General features: G+C 71.3%; 1 pseudogene; it reads right to left on the bottom strand.

Annotated features, from left to right (window-relative positions):
* LOC146304156 (18S ribosomal RNA) overlaps positions 1–497 on the bottom strand; it is a 2725-nt pseudogene extending 2228 nt beyond the window's left edge.
* Between the last annotated feature and the right edge of the window lie 16050 nt (positions 498–16547).

Below are 16547 nucleotides of genomic sequence, written 5' to 3'. Positions count from 1 at the left end.
TAGCGGGACACGATACCAACGCCCCCGGCCGTCCCTCTCAATCACGGCCCCAGTTCTTGGGGGGTGGAAAACGCACAAAATAGAAACGGAGTCCCGTTCCGTTATTCCTAGCCGCGGTATTTCGGGCGAGCGGGCCTGCTTCGAACACTCTCAATAAAGTAAACGCTTCGGACACGCCCTGGGGGGCCACCCAGCTAAGAGCCCCACCGAGGGGGGGGGGAAACCCGCACGGGTTTTTGGATCTGATAGACGCACGCTTCCCCGGAGGTCGGCGCTCGTTTGCGTGCGTTAGCTCTAGAATTGCCACGGTTATCCGAGTGACGGTAGAGCGATGGAAGGAACCGTAACCGATTAAACGAGCCGTTTTGGCAGTTTCACCGTACCGATTTCAATGAGCCATTCGCGGTCTCACCGTACCGGCCGCGTGTACTCGGACTCGCGCGGCTTAACATCTTTTGAGACGAGCGTACGCTTTAACTGGCAGGATCAAACGGGTAGCCCTCGGGCACCGGCCCGGCGGCGCGGGGACTCCCGCCCGCCGGCGTGCGCTGGGGGTTTTCGGGGTTCGGAGATCGGTCCCCCACCTGGCCCGGTTCCGGGGCAGGAGGGTGGGGGGAAGAAGGCGGAAAAACCGGCGGTCTTCCCCGAGCGGAGGGTTTCGAGAAACGCGGTGCTTCTCCGCGGCCGGCGGGCCCGGGAGTTTCCGACTCGGGCGGAACCCCGGAGACCCCCGCGGCGGGCCGCGTGGCAAGGCCGCTGGGACGGACGGGGCGTCTCGGTCTCGCTGCCGATGGGTTTCCGGGCCCGGCCCGGGATCCGACAAAGGGACGCCGGGCGTGGAGGGGGGGCTGTGGGCCGTCGGAGGCGAACCCGCAAGGGCCGGAGGAGCCGTCCGTCCGCCCGGACGAACGAACGAACGAACGCCGGCGGGCGGGGGCCCTCCGATGGCGGGTCACGTTTGCCGATCGGTCGGTGGGTCTGGACGGGGGCGTGGGGAAAGAAAAGAAGCTCCGGGAGAAGAAGCGGCCGAGCGGGGACGCCCCCGCCCGCCGTCCCGCATCTCCGTAACCCGGAAGCCCGGCGGGGACCCGTAACCGCTTCGTGAGCCCGTTCCCTGGAAACGGACGGGCCGTTTCCTACCGTGTTCTGCCGCCCGACGCGCCTACGGGGGCCGGCGCGGCCACCCTTCCCTCCGTTCGTGACGTGAGAAAAGTGGTTCTTCAAAACGGACGGGGAGTTTCCTACGGCGTTCCGGCGCTGACCTTCCCGAGGGGTGGGGGGGCGCGGGGAAGGGCCGCGGGCCCGGTTTTACGGCCTGGCCCTCTGACCCGCACGGACGGACGGGGCGTTTCCTACCGTGTTCACAGGGCCCCCCGGAGGTCCGGCCTGGCCCTCTGACCGGGGCCTAGGGGCCTCCCTTACCAGGGACCCAGCCTGGCCCTGTGAACCCCAGGCCCTGGGGGGATGCCTTACCAGGGATCCAGCCTGACCCTCTGACCCCCAGGCCCTGGGGGGGGGGGGGGGATGCCTTACCAGGGATCCAGCCTGGCCCTGTGACCCCCCAGGCCCTGGGGGGATGCCTTACCAGGCATCCAGCCTGACCCTCTGACCCCCAGGCCCTGGGGGGGGATGCCTTACCAGGCATCCAGCCTGACCCTCTGACCCCCAGGCCCTGGGGGGGGGGGGATGCCTTACCAGGGATCCAGCCTGGCCCTGTGACCCCCAGGCCCTGGGTGGGGATGCCTTACCAGGGATCCAGCCTGGCCCTGTGACCCCCAGGCCCTGGGTGGGGATGCCTTACCAGGGATCCAGCCTGGCCCTCTGACCCCCCAGGCCCTGGGGGGGATGCCTTACCAGGGATCCAGCCTGGCCCTCTGACCCCCCCAGGCCCTGGGGGGGATGCCTTACCAGGGATCCAGCCTGGCCCTGTGACCCCCAGGCCCTGGGTGGGGATGCCTTACCAGGGATCCAGCCTGACCCTCTGACCCCCAGGCCCTGGGGGGGGGGATGCCTTACCAGTGGGCCAGCCTGGCCCTGTGACCCCCCCCAGGCCCTGGGGGGATGCCTTACCAGGCATCCAGCCTGACCCTCTGACCCCCAGGCCCTGGGGGGGGGGGGATGCCTTACCAGGCATCCAGCCTGACCCTCTGACCCCCAGGCCCTGGGGGGGGGGGGGGGATGCCTTACCAGGGATCCAGCCTGGCCCTGTGACCCCCAGGCCCTGGGTGGGGATGCCTTACCAGGGATCCAGCCTGGCCCTCTGACCCCCCCAGGCCCTGGGGGGGATGCCTTACCAGGGATCCAGCCTGGCCCTGTGACCCCCAGGCCCTGGGTGGGGATGCCTTACCAGGGATCCAGCCTGGCCCTCTGACCCCCCCAGGCCCTGGGTGGGGATGCCTTACCAGGGATCCAGCCTGGCCCTCTGACCCCCCCAGGCCCTGGGTGGGGATGCCTTACCAGGGATCCAGCCTGGCCCTCTGACCCCCCCAGGCCCTGGGGGGGATGCCTTACCAGGGATCCAGCCTGACCCTCTGACCCCCAGGCCCTGGGTGGGGATGCCTTACCAGGGATCCAGCCTGGCCCTCTGACCCCCCAGGCCCTGGGGGCTCCCTTACCAGGGATCCAGCCTGGCCCTCTGACCCCCAGGCCCTGGGGGGCTCCCTTCCCCGGACTCTCCGCCCCACCCCTGGGCTCGGGCTCTCTTCTCCGGACCCGCTGCCACCACCCACCCCACAACCCACTTCACCCCCAGACCCGGCCTCTCTTCTCCGGACCCGCTGCACCCCCCCAGGCCCTGGGGGGGATGCCTTACCAGGGATCCAGCCTGGCCCTGTGACCCCCAGGCCCTGGGTGGGGATGCCTTACCAGGGATCCAGCCTGACCCTCTGACCCCCAGGGCCCTGGGGGGGGGGATGCCTTACCAGTGGGCCAGCCTGGCCCTGTGACCCCCCCCAGGCCCTGGGGGGATGCCTTACCAGGCATCCAGCCTGACCCTCTGACCCCCAGGCCCTGGGGGGGGGGGGATGCCTTACCAGGCATCCAGCCTGACCCTCTGACCCCCAGGCCCTGGGGGGGGGGGGGGGATGCCTTACCAGGGATCCAGCCTGGCCCTGTGACCCCCAGGCCCTGGGTGGGGATGCCTTACCAGGGATCCAGCCTGGCCCTCTGACCCCCCCAGGCCCTGGGGGGGATGCCTTACCAGGGATCCAGCCTGGCCCTGTGACCCCCAGGCCCTGGGTGGGGATGCCTTACCAGGGATCCAGCCTGGCCCTCTGACCCCCCCAGGCCCTGGGTGGGGATGCCTTACCAGGGATCCAGCCTGGCCCTCTGACCCCCCCAGGCCCTGGGTGGGGATGCCTTACCAGGGATCCAGCCTGGCCCTCTGACCCCCCCAGGCCCTGGGGGGGATGCCTTACCAGGGATCCAGCCTGACCCTCTGACCCCCAGGCCCTGGGTGGGGATGCCTTACCAGGGATCCAGCCTGGCCCTCTGACCCCCCAGGCCCTGGGGGCTCCCTTACCAGGGATCCAGCCTGGCCCTCTGACCCCCAGGCCCTGGGGGGCTCCCTTCCCCGGACTCTCCGCCCCACCCCTGGGCTCGGGCTCTCTTCTCCGGACCCGCTGCCACCACCCACCCCACAACCCACTTCACCCCCAGACCCGGCCTCTCTTCTCCGGACCCGCTGCACCCCCCCAGGCCCTGGGGGGGATGCCTTACCAGGGATCCAGCCTGGCCCTGTGACCCCCAGGCCCTGGGTGGGGATGCCTTACCAGGGATCCAGCCTGACCCTCTGACCCCCAGGCCCTGGGGGGGGGGATGCCTTACCAGTGGGCCAGCCTGGCCCTGTGACCCCCCCCAGGCCCTGGGGGGATGCCTTACCAGGCATCCAGCCTGACCCTCTGACCCCCAGGCCCTGGGGGGGGGGGGATGCCTTACCAGGCATCCAGCCTGACCCTCTGACCCCCAGGCCCTGGGGGGGGGGGGGGGATGCCTTACCAGGGATCCAGCCTGGCCCTGTGACCCCCAGGCCCTGGGTGGGGATGCCTTACCAGGGATCCAGCCTGGCCCTCTGACCCCCCCAGGCCCTGGGGGGGATGCCTTACCAGGGATCCAGCCTGGCCCTGTGACCCCCAGGCCCTGGGTGGGGATGCCTTACCAGGGATCCAGCCTGGCCCTCTGACCCCCCCAGGCCCTGGGTGGGGATGCCTTACCAGGGATCCAGCCTGGCCCTCTGACCCCCCCAGGCCCTGGGTGGGGATGCCTTACCAGGGATCCAGCCTGGCCCTCTGACCCCCCCAGGCCCTGGGGGGGATGCCTTACCAGGGATCCAGCCTGACCCTCTGACCCCCAGGCCCTGGGTGGGGATGCCTTACCAGGGATCCAGCCTGGCCCTCTGACCCCCCAGGCCCTGGGGGCTCCCTTACCAGGGATCCAGCCTGGCCCTCTGACCCCCAGGCCCTGGGGGGCTCCCTTCCCCGGACTCTCCGCCCCACCCCTGGGCTCGGGCTCTCTTCTCCGGACCCGCTGCCACCACCCACCCCACAACCCACTTCACCCCCAGACCCGGCCTCTCTTCTCCGGACCCGCTGCACCCCCCCAGGCCCTGGGGGGGATGCCTTACCAGGGATCCAGCCTGGCCCTGTGACCCCCAGGCCCTGGGTGGGGATGCCTTACCAGGGATCCAGCCTGACCCTCTGACCCCCAGGCCCTGGGGGGGGGGATGCCTTACCAGTGGGCCAGCCTGGCCCTGTGACCCCCCCCAGGCCCTGGGGGGATGCCTTACCAGGCATCCAGCCTGACCCTCTGACCCCCAGGCCCTGGGGGGGGGGGGATGCCTTACCAGGCATCCAGCCTGACCCTCTGACCCCCAGGCCCTGGGGGGGGGGGGGGGATGCCTTACCAGGGATCCAGCCTGGCCCTGTGACCCCCAGGCCCTGGGTGGGGATGCCTTACCAGGGATCCAGCCTGGCCCTCTGACCCCCCCAGGCCCTGGGGGGGATGCCTTACCAGGGATCCAGCCTGGCCCTGTGACCCCCAGGCCCTGGGTGGGGATGCCTTACCAGGGATCCAGCCTGGCCCTCTGACCCCCCCAGGCCCTGGGTGGGGATGCCTTACCAGGGATCCAGCCTGGCCCTCTGACCCCCCCAGGCCCTGGGTGGGGATGCCTTACCAGGGATCCAGCCTGGCCCTCTGACCCCCCCAGGCCCTGGGGGGGATGCCTTACCAGGGATCCAGCCTGACCCTCTGACCCCCAGGCCCTGGGTGGGGATGCCTTACCAGGGATCCAGCCTGGCCCTCTGACCCCCCAGGCCCTGGGGGCTCCCTTACCAGGGATCCAGCCTGGCCCTCTGACCCCCAGGCCCTGGGGGGCTCCCTTCCCCGGACTCTCCGCCCCACCCCTGGGCTCGGGCTCTCTTCTCCGGACCCGCTGCCACCACCCACCCCACAACCCACTTCACCCCCAGACCCGGCCTCTCTTCTCCGGACCCGCTGCACCCCCCCAGGCCCTGGGGGGGATGCCTTACCAGGGATCCAGCCTGGCCCTGTGACCCCCAGGCCCTGGGTGGGGATGCCTTACCAGGGATCCAGCCTGACCCTCTGACCCCCAGGCCCTGGGGGGGGGGATGCCTTACCAGTGGGCCAGCCTGGCCCTGTGACCCCCCCCAGGCCCTGGGGGGATGCCTTACCAGGCATCCAGCCTGACCCTCTGACCCCCAGGCCCTGGGGGGGGGGGGATGCCTTACCAGGCATCCAGCCTGACCCTCTGACCCCCAGGCCCTGGGGGGGGGGGGGGGATGCCTTACCAGGGATCCAGCCTGGCCCTGTGACCCCCAGGCCCTGGGTGGGGATGCCTTACCAGGGATCCAGCCTGGCCCTCTGACCCCCCCAGGCCCTGGGGGGGATGCCTTACCAGGGATCCAGCCTGGCCCTGTGACCCCCAGGCCCTGGGTGGGGATGCCTTACCAGGGATCCAGCCTGGCCCTCTGACCCCCCCAGGCCCTGGGTGGGGATGCCTTACCAGGGATCCAGCCTGGCCCTCTGACCCCCCCAGGCCCTGGGTGGGGATGCCTTACCGGGATCCAGCCTGGCCCTCTGACCCCCCCAGGCCCTGGGGGGGATGCCTTACCAGGGATCCAGCCTGACCCTCTGACCCCCAGGCCCTGGGTGGGGATGCCTTACCAGGGATCCAGCCTGGCCCTCTGACCCCCCAGGCCCTGGGGGCTCCCTTACCAGGGATCCAGCCTGGCCCTCTGACCCCCAGGCCCTGGGGGGCTCCCTTCCCCGGACTCTCCGCCCCACCCCTGGGCTCGGGCTCTCTTCTCCGGACCCGCTGCCACCACCCACCCCACAACCCACTTCACCCCCAGACCCGGCCTCTCTTCTCCGGACCCGCTGCACCCCCCCAGGCCCTGGGGGGGATGCCTTACCAGGGATCCAGCCTGGCCCTGTGACCCCCAGGCCCTGGGTGGGGATGCCTTACCAGGGATCCAGCCTGACCCTCTGACCCCCAGGCCCTGGGGGGGGGGATGCCTTACCAGTGGGCCAGCCTGGCCCTGTGACCCCCCCCAGGCCCTGGGGGGATGCCTTACCAGGCATCCAGCCTGACCCTCTGACCCCCAGGCCCTGGGGGGGGGGGGATGCCTTACCAGGCATCCAGCCTGACCCTCTGACCCCCAGGCCCTGGGGGGGGGGGGGGGATGCCTTACCAGGGATCCAGCCTGGCCCTGTGACCCCCAGGCCCTGGGTGGGGATGCCTTACCAGGGATCCAGCCTGGCCCTCTGACCCCCCCAGGCCCTGGGGGGGATGCCTTACCAGGGATCCAGCCTGGCCCTGTGACCCCCAGGCCCTGGGTGGGGATGCCTTACCAGGGATCCAGCCTGGCCCTCTGACCCCCCCAGGCCCTGGGTGGGGATGCCTTACCAGGGATCCAGCCTGGCCCTCTGACCCCCCCAGGCCCTGGGTGGGGATGCCTTACCAGGGATCCAGCCTGGCCCTCTGACCCCCCCAGGCCCTGGGGGGGATGCCTTACCAGGGATCCAGCCTGACCCTCTGACCCCCAGGCCCTGGGTGGGGATGCCTTACCAGGGATCCAGCCTGGCCCTCTGACCCCCCAGGCCCTGGGGGCTCCCTTACCAGGGATCCAGCCTGGCCCTCTGACCCCCAGGCCCTGGGGGGCTCCCTTCCCCGGACTCTCCGCCCCACCCCTGGGCTCGGGCTCTCTTCTCCGGACCCGCTGCCACCACCCACCCCACAACCCACTTCACCCCCAGACCCGGCCTCTCTTCTCCGGACCCGCTGCACCCCCCCAGGCCCTGGGGGGGATGCCTTACCAGGGATCCAGCCTGGCCCTGTGACCCCCAGGCCCTGGGTGGGGATGCCTTACCAGGGATCCAGCCTGACCCTCTGACCCCCAGGCCCTGGGGGGGGGGATGCCTTACCAGTGGGCCAGCCTGGCCCTGTGACCCCCCCCAGGCCCTGGGGGGATGCCTTACCAGGCATCCAGCCTGACCCTCTGACCCCCAGGCCCTGGGGGGGGGGGGATGCCTTACCAGGCATCCAGCCTGACCCTCTGACCCCCAGGCCCTGGGGGGGGGGGGGGGATGCCTTACCAGGGATCCAGCCTGGCCCTGTGACCCCCAGGCCCTGGGTGGGGATGCCTTACCAGGGATCCAGCCTGGCCCTCTGACCCCCCCAGGCCCTGGGGGGGATGCCTTACCAGGGATCCAGCCTGGCCCTGTGACCCCCAGGCCCTGGGTGGGGATGCCTTACCAGGGATCCAGCCTGGCCCTCTGACCCCCCCAGGCCCTGGGTGGGGATGCCTTACCAGGGATCCAGCCTGGCCCTCTGACCCCCCCAGGCCCTGGGTGGGGATGCCTTACCAGGGATCCAGCCTGGCCCTCTGACCCCCCCAGGCCCTGGGGGGGATGCCTTACCAGGGATCCAGCCTGACCCTCTGACCCCCAGGCCCTGGGTGGGGATGCCTTACCAGGGATCCAGCCTGGCCCTCTGACCCCCCAGGCCCTGGGGGCTCCCTTACCAGGGATCCAGCCTGGCCCTCTGACCCCCAGGCCCTGGGGGGCTCCCTTCCCCGGACTCTCCGCCCCACCCCTGGGCTCGGGCTCTCTTCTCCGGACCCGCTGCCACCACCCACCCCACAACCCACTTCACCCCCAGACCCGGCCTCTCTTCTCCGGACCCGCTGCACCCCCCCAGGCCCTGGGGGGGATGCCTTACCAGGGATCCAGCCTGGCCCTGTGACCCCCAGGCCCTGGGTGGGGATGCCTTACCAGGGATCCAGCCTGACCCTCTGACCCCCAGGCCCTGGGGGGGGGGATGCCTTACCAGTGGGCCAGCCTGGCCCTGTGACCCCCCCCAGGCCCTGGGGGGATGCCTTACCAGGCATCCAGCCTGACCCTCTGACCCCCAGGCCCTGGGGGGGGGGGGATGCCTTACCAGGCATCCAGCCTGACCCTCTGACCCCCAGGCCCTGGGGGGGGGGGGGGGATGCCTTACCAGGGATCCAGCCTGGCCCTGTGACCCCCAGGCCCTGGGTGGGGATGCCTTACCAGGGATCCAGCCTGGCCCTCTGACCCCCCCAGGCCCTGGGGGGGATGCCTTACCAGGGATCCAGCCTGGCCCTGTGACCCCCAGGCCCTGGGTGGGGATGCCTTACCAGGGATCCAGCCTGGCCCTCTGACCCCCCCAGGCCCTGGGTGGGGATGCCTTACCAGGGATCCAGCCTGGCCCTCTGACCCCCCCAGGCCCTGGGTGGGGATGCCTTACCAGGGATCCAGCCTGGCCCTCTGACCCCCCCAGGCCCTGGGGGGGATGCCTTACCAGGGATCCAGCCTGACCCTCTGACCCCCAGGCCCTGGGTGGGGATGCCTTACCAGGGATCCAGCCTGGCCCTCTGACCCCCCAGGCCCTGGGGGCTCCCTTACCAGGGATCCAGCCTGGCCCTCTGACCCCCAGGCCCTGGGGGGCTCCCTTCCCCGGACTCTCCGCCCCACCCCTGGGCTCGGGCTCTCTTCTCCGGACCCGCTGCCACCACCCACCCCACAACCCACTTCACCCCCAGACCCGGCCTCTCTTCTCCGGACCCGCTGCACCCCCCCAGGCCCTGGGGGGGATGCCTTACCAGGGATCCAGCCTGGCCCTGTGACCCCCAGGCCCTGGGTGGGGATGCCTTACCAGGGATCCAGCCTGACCCTCTGACCCCCAGGCCCTGGGGGGGGGGATGCCTTACCAGTGGGCCAGCCTGGCCCTGTGACCCCCCCCAGGCCCTGGGGGGATGCCTTACCAGGCATCCAGCCTGACCCTCTGACCCCCAGGCCCTGGGGGGGGGGGGATGCCTTACCAGGCATCCAGCCTGACCCTCTGACCCCCAGGCCCTGGGGGGGGGGGGGGGATGCCTTACCAGGGATCCAGCCTGGCCCTGTGACCCCCAGGCCCTGGGTGGGGATGCCTTACCAGGGATCCAGCCTGGCCCTCTGACCCCCCCAGGCCCTGGGGGGGATGCCTTACCAGGGATCCAGCCTGGCCCTGTGACCCCCAGGCCCTGGGTGGGGATGCCTTACCAGGGATCCAGCCTGGCCCTCTGACCCCCCCAGGCCCTGGGTGGGGATGCCTTACCAGGGATCCAGCCTGGCCCTCTGACCCCCCCAGGCCCTGGGTGGGGATGCCTTACCAGGGATCCAGCCTGGCCCTCTGACCCCCCCAGGCCCTGGGGGGGATGCCTTACCAGGGATCCAGCCTGACCCTCTGACCCCCAGGCCCTGGGTGGGGATCTTACCAGGGATCCAGCCTGGCCCTCTGACCCCCCAGGCCCTGGGGGCTCCCTTACCAGGGATCCAGCCTGGCCCTCTGACCCCCAGGCCCTGGGGGGCTCCCTTCCCCGGACTCTCCGCCCCACCCCTGGGCTCGGGCTCTCTTCTCCGGACCCGCTGCCACCACCCACCCCACAACCCACTTCACCCCCAGACCCGGCCTCTCTTCTCCGGACCCGCTGCACCCCCCCAGGCCCTGGGGGGGATGCCTTACCAGGGATCCAGCCTGGCCCTGTGACCCCCAGGCCCTGGGTGGGGATGCCTTACCAGGGATCCAGCCTGACCCTCTGACCCCCAGGCCCTGGGGGGGGGGATGCCTTACCAGTGGGCCAGCCTGGCCCTGTGACCCCCCCCAGGCCCTGGGGGGATGCCTTACCAGGCATCCAGCCTGACCCTCTGACCCCCAGGCCCTGGGGGGGGGGGGATGCCTTACCAGGCATCCAGCCTGACCCTCTGACCCCCAGGCCCTGGGGGGGGGGGGGGGATGCCTTACCAGGGATCCAGCCTGGCCCTGTGACCCCCAGGCCCTGGGTGGGGATGCCTTACCAGGGATCCAGCCTGGCCCTCTGACCCCCCCAGGCCCTGGGGGGGATGCCTTACCAGGGATCCAGCCTGGCCCTGTGACCCCCAGGCCCTGGGTGGGGATGCCTTACCAGGGATCCAGCCTGGCCCTCTGACCCCCCCAGGCCCTGGGTGGGGATGCCTTACCAGGGATCCAGCCTGGCCCTCTGACCCCCCCAGGCCCTGGGTGGGGATGCCTTACCAGGGATCCAGCCTGGCCCTCTGACCCCCCCAGGCCCTGGGGGGGATGCCTTACCAGGGATCCAGCCTGACCCTCTGACCCCCAGGCCCTGGGTGGGGATGCCTTACCAGGGATCCAGCCTGGCCCTCTGACCCCCCAGGCCCTGGGGGCTCCCTTACCAGGGATCCAGCCTGGCCCTCTGACCCCCAGGCCCTGGGGGGCTCCCTTCCCCGGACTCTCCGCCCCACCCCTGGGCTCGGGCTCTCTTCTCCGGACCCGCTGCCACCACCCACCCCACAACCCACTTCACCCCCAGACCCGGCCTCTCTTCTCCGGACCCGCTGCACCCCCCCAGGCCCTGGGGGGGATGCCTTACCAGGGATCCAGCCTGGCCCTGTGACCCCCAGGCCCTGGGTGGGGATGCCTTACCAGGGATCCAGCCTGACCCTCTGACCCCCAGGCCCTGGGGGGGGGGATGCCTTACCAGTGGGCCAGCCTGGCCCTGTGACCCCCCCCAGGCCCTGGGGGGATGCCTTACCAGGCATCCAGCCTGACCCTCTGACCCCCAGGCCCTGGGGGGGGGGGATGCCTTACCAGGCATCCAGCCTGACCCTCTGACCCCCAGGCCCTGGGGGGGGGGGGGGGATGCCTTACCAGGGATCCAGCCTGGCCCTGTGACCCCCAGGCCCTGGGTGGGGATGCCTTACCAGGGATCCAGCCTGGCCCTCTGACCCCCCCAGGCCCTGGGGGGGATGCCTTACCAGGGATCCAGCCTGGCCCTGTGACCCCCAGGCCCTGGGTGGGGATGCCTTACCAGGGATCCAGCCTGGCCCTCTGACCTCCCCAGGCCCTGGGTGGGGATGCCTTACCAGGGATCCAGCCTGGCCCTCTGACCCCCCCAGGCCCTGGGTGGGGATGCCTTACCAGGGATCCAGCCTGGCCCTCTGACCCCCCCAGGCCCTGGGGGGGATGCCTTACCAGGGATCCAGCCTGACCCTCTGACCCCCAGGCCCTGGGTGGGGATGCCTTACCAGGGATCCAGCCTGGCCCTCTGACCCCCCAGGCCCTGGGGGCTCCCTTACCAGGGATCCAGCCTGGCCCTCTGACCCCCAGGCCCTGGGGGGCTCCCTTCCCCGGACTCTCCGCCCCACCCCTGGGCTCGGGCTCTCTTCTCCGGACCCGCTGCCACCACCCACCCCACAACCCACTTCACCCCCAGACCCGGCCTCTCTTCTCCGGACCCGCTGCACCCCCCCAGGCCCTGGGGGGGATGCCTTACCAGGGATCCAGCCTGGCCCTGTGACCCCCAGGCCCTGGGTGGGGATGCCTTACCAGGGATCCAGCCTGACCCTCTGACCCCCAGGCCCTGGGGGGGGGGATGCCTTACCAGTGGGCCAGCCTGGCCCTGTGACCCCCCCCAGGCCCTGGGGGGATGCCTTACCAGGCATCCAGCCTGACCCTCTGACCCCCAGGCCCTGGGGGGGGGGGGATGCCTTACCAGGCATCCAGCCTGACCCTCTGACCCCCAGGCCCTGGGGGGGGGGGGGGGATGCCTTACCAGGGATCCAGCCTGGCCCTGTGACCCCCAGGCCCTGGGTGGGGATGCCTTACCAGGGATCCAGCCTGGCCCTCTGACCCCCCCAGGCCCTGGGGGGGATGCCTTACCAGGGATCCAGCCTGGCCCTGTGACCCCCAGGCCCTGGGTGGGGATGCCTTACCAGGGATCCAGCCTGGCCCTCTGACCCCCCCAGGCCCTGGGTGGGGATGCCTTACCAGGGATCCAGCCTGGCCCTCTGACCCCCCCAGGCCCTGGGTGGGGATGCCTTACCAGGGATCCAGCCTGGCCCTCTGACCCCCCCAGGCCCTGGGGGGGATGCCTTACCAGGGATCCAGCCTGACCCTCTGACCCCCAGGCCCTGGGTGGGGATGCCTTACCAGGGATCCAGCCTGGCCCTCTGACCCCCCAGGCCCTGGGGGCTCCCTTACCAGGGATCCAGCCTGGCCCTCTGACCCCCAGGCCCTGGGGGGCTCCCTTCCCCGGACTCTCCGCCCCACCCCTGGGCTCGGGCTCTCTTCTCCGGACCCGCTGCCACCACCCACCCCACAACCCACTTCACCCCCAGACCCGGCCTCTCTTCTCCGGACCCGCTGCACCCCCCCAGGCCCTGGGGGGGATGCCTTACCAGGGATCCAGCCTGGCCCTGTGACCCCCAGGCCCTGGGTGGGGATGCCTTACCAGGGATCCAGCCTGACCCTCTGACCCCCAGGCCCTGGGGGGGGGGATGCCTTACCAGTGGGCCAGCCTGGCCCTGTGACCCCCCCCAGGCCCTGGGGGGATGCCTTACCAGGCATCCAGCCTGACCCTCTGACCCCCAGGCCCTGGGGGGGGGGGGATGCCTTACCAGGCATCCAGCCTGACCCTCTGACCCCCAGGCCCTGGGGGGGGGGGGGGGATGCCTTACCAGGGATCCAGCCTGGCCCTGTGACCCCCAGGCCCTGGGTGGGGATGCCTTACCAGGGATCCAGCCTGGCCCTCTGACCCCCCCAGGCCCTGGGGGGGATGCCTTACCAGGGATCCAGCCTGGCCCTGTGACCCCCAGGCCCTGGGTGGGGATGCCTTACCAGGGATCCAGCCTGGCCCTCTGACCCCCCCAGGCCCTGGGTGGGGATGCCTTACCAGGGATCCAGCCTGGCCCTCTGACCCCCCCAGGCCCTGGGTGGGGATGCCTTACCAGGGATCCAGCCTGGCCCTCTGACCCCCCCAGGCCCTGGGGGGGATGCCTTACCAGGGATCCAGCCTGACCCTCTGACCCCCAGGCCCTGGGTGGGGATGCCTTACCAGGGATCCAGCCTGGCCCTCTGACCCCCCAGGCCCTGGGGGCTCCCTTACCAGGGATCCAGCCTGGCCCTCTGACCCCCAGGCCCTGGGGGGCTCCCTTCCCCGGACTCTCCGCCCCACCCCTGGGCTCGGGCTCTCTTCTCCGGACCCGCTGCCACCACCCACCCCACAACCCACTTCACCCCCAGACCCGGCCTCTCTTCTCCGGACCCGCTGCACCCCCCCAGGCCCTGGGGGGGATGCCTTACCAGGGATCCAGCCTGGCCCTGTGACCCCCAGGCCCTGGGTGGGGATGCCTTACCAGGGATCCAGCCTGACCCTCTGACCCCCAGGCCCTGGGGGGGGGGATGCCTTACCAGTGGGCCAGCCTGGCCCTGTGACCCCCCCCAGGCCCTGGGGGGATGCCTTACCAGGCATCCAGCCTGACCCTCTGACCCCCAGGCCCTGGGGGGGGGGGATGCCTTACCAGGCATCCAGCCTGACCCTCTGACCCCCAGGCCCTGGGGGGGGGGGGGGGATGCCTTACCAGGGATCCAGCCTGGCCCTGTGACCCCCAGGCCCTGGGTGGGGATGCCTTACCAGGGATCCAGCCTGGCCCTCTGACCCCCCCAGGCCCTGGGGGGGATGCCTTACCAGGGATCCAGCCTGGCCCTGTGACCCCCAGGCCCTGGGTGGGGATGCCTTACCAGGGATCCAGCCTGGCCCTCTGACCCCCCCAGGCCCTGGGTGGGGATGCCTTACCAGGGATCCAGCCTGGCCCTCTGACCCCCCCAGGCCCTGGGTGGGGATGCCTTACCAGGGATCCAGCCTGGCCCTCTGACCCCCCCAGGCCCTGGGGGGGATGCCTTACCAGGGATCCAGCCTGACCCTCTGACCCCCAGGCCCTGGGTGGGGATGCCTTACCAGGGATCCAGCCTGGCCCTCTGACCCCCCAGGCCCTGGGGGCTCCCTTACCAGGGATCCAGCCTGGCCCTCTGACCCCCAGGCCCTGGGGGGCTCCCTTCCCCGGACTCTCCGCCCCACCCCTGGGCTCGGGCTCTCTTCTCCGGACCCGCTGCCACCACCCACCCCACAACCCACTTCACCCCCAGACCCGGCCTCTCTTCTCCGGACCCGCTGCACCCCCCCAGGCCCTGGGGGGGATGCCTTACCAGGGATCCAGCCTGGCCCTGTGACCCCCAGGCCCTGGGTGGGGATGCCTTACCAGGGATCCAGCCTGACCCTCTGACCCCCAGGCCCTGGGGGGGGGGATGCCTTACCAGTGGGCCAGCCTGGCCCTGTGACCCCCCCCAGGCCCTGGGGGGATGCCTTACCAGGCATCCAGCCTGACCCTCTGACCCCCAGGCCCTGGGGGGGGGGGGATGCCTTACCAGGCATCCAGCCTGACCCTCTGACCCCCAGGCCCTGGGGGGGGGGGGGGATGCCTTACCAGGGATCCAGCCTGGCCCTGTGACCCCCAGGCCCTGGGTGGGGATGCCTTACCAGGGATCCAGCCTGGCCCTCTGACCCCCCCAGGCCCTGGGGGGGATGCCTTACCAGGGATCCAGCCTGGCCCTGTGACCCCCAGGCCCTGGGTGGGGATGCCTTACCAGGGATCCAGCCTGGCCCTCTGACCCCCCCAGGCCCTGGGTGGGGATGCCTTACCAGGGATCCAGCCTGGCCCTCTGACCCCCCCAGGCCCTGGGTGGGGATGCCTTACCAGGGATCCAGCCTGGCCCTCTGACCCCCCCAGGCCCTGGGGGGGATGCCTTACCAGGGATCCAGCCTGACCCTCTGACCCCCAGGCCCTGGGTGGGGATGCCTTACCAGGGATCCAGCCTGGCCCTCTGACCCCCCAGGCCCTGGGGGCTCCCTTACCAGGGATCCAGCCTGGCCCTCTGACCCCCAGGCCCTGGGGGGCTCCCTTCCCCGGACTCTCCGCCCCACCCCTGGGCTCGGGCTCTCTTCTCCGGACCCGCTGCCACCACCCACCCCACAACCCACTTCACCCCCAGACCCGGCCTCTCTTCTCCGGACCCGCTGCACCCCCCCAGGCCCTGGGGGGGATGCCTTACCAGGGATCCAGCCTGGCCCTGTGACCCCCAGGCCCTGGGTGGGGATGCCTTACCAGGGATCCAGCCTGACCCTCTGACCCCCAGGCCCTGGGGGGGGGGATGCCTTACCAGTGGGCCAGCCTGGCCCTGTGACCCCCCCCAGGCCCTGGGGGGATGCCTTACCAGGCATCCAGCCTGACCCTCTGACCCCCAGGCCCTGGGGGGGGGGGATGCCTTACCAGGCATCCAGCCTGACCCTCTGACCCCCAGGCCCTGGGGGGGGGGGGGGGATGCCTTACCAGGGATCCAGCCTGGCCCTGTGACCCCCAGGCCCTGGGTGGGGATGCCTTACCAGGGATCCAGCCTGGCCCTCTGACCCCCCCAGGCCCTGGGGGGGATGCCTTACCAGGGATCCAGCCTGGCCCTGTGACCCCCAGGCCCTGGGTGGGGATGCCTTACCAGGGATCCAGCCTGGCCCTCTGACCCCCCCAGGCCCTGGGTGGGGATGCCTTACCAGGGATCCAGCCTGGCCCTCTGACCCCCCCAGGCCCTGGGTGGGGATGCCTTACCAGGGATCCAGCCTGGCCCTCTGACCCCCCCAGGCCCTGGGGGGGATGCCTTACCAGGGATCCAGCCTGACCCTCTGACCCCCAGGCCCTGGGTGGGGATGCCTTACCAGGGATCCAGCCTGGCCCTCTGACCCCCCAGGCCCTGGGGGCTCCCTTACCAGGGATCCAGCCTGGCCCTCTGACCCCCAGGCCCTGGGGGGCTCCCTTCCCCGGACTCTCCGCCCCACCCCTGGGCTCGGGCTCTCTTCTCCGGACCCGCTGCCACCACCCACCCCACAACCCACTTCACCCCCAGACCCGGCCTCTCTTCTCCGGACCCGCTGCACCCCCCCAGGCCCTGGGGGGGATGCCTTACCAGGGATCCAGCCTGGCCCTGTGACCCCCAGGCCCTGGGTGGGGATGCCTTACCAGGGATCCAGCCTGACCCTCTGACCCCCAGGCCCTGGGGGGGGGGATGCCTTACCAGTGGGCCAGCCTGGCCCTGTGACCCCCCCCAGGCCCTGGGGGGATGCCTTACCAGGCATCCAGCCTGACCC

This window comes from Lutjanus erythropterus, unplaced genomic scaffold (assembly GCF_056507025.1).
Source record: "Lutjanus erythropterus isolate fLutEry1 unplaced genomic scaffold, fLutEry1.hap2 Scaffold_167, whole genome shotgun sequence".
In the NCBI taxonomy this organism is placed as follows: domain Eukaryota; kingdom Metazoa; phylum Chordata; class Actinopteri; order Lutjaniformes; family Lutjanidae; genus Lutjanus; species Lutjanus erythropterus.
The sequence above is the reverse complement of the archived record's forward strand: the minus strand, read 5'-3'. Positions and strand labels throughout refer to the sequence as shown.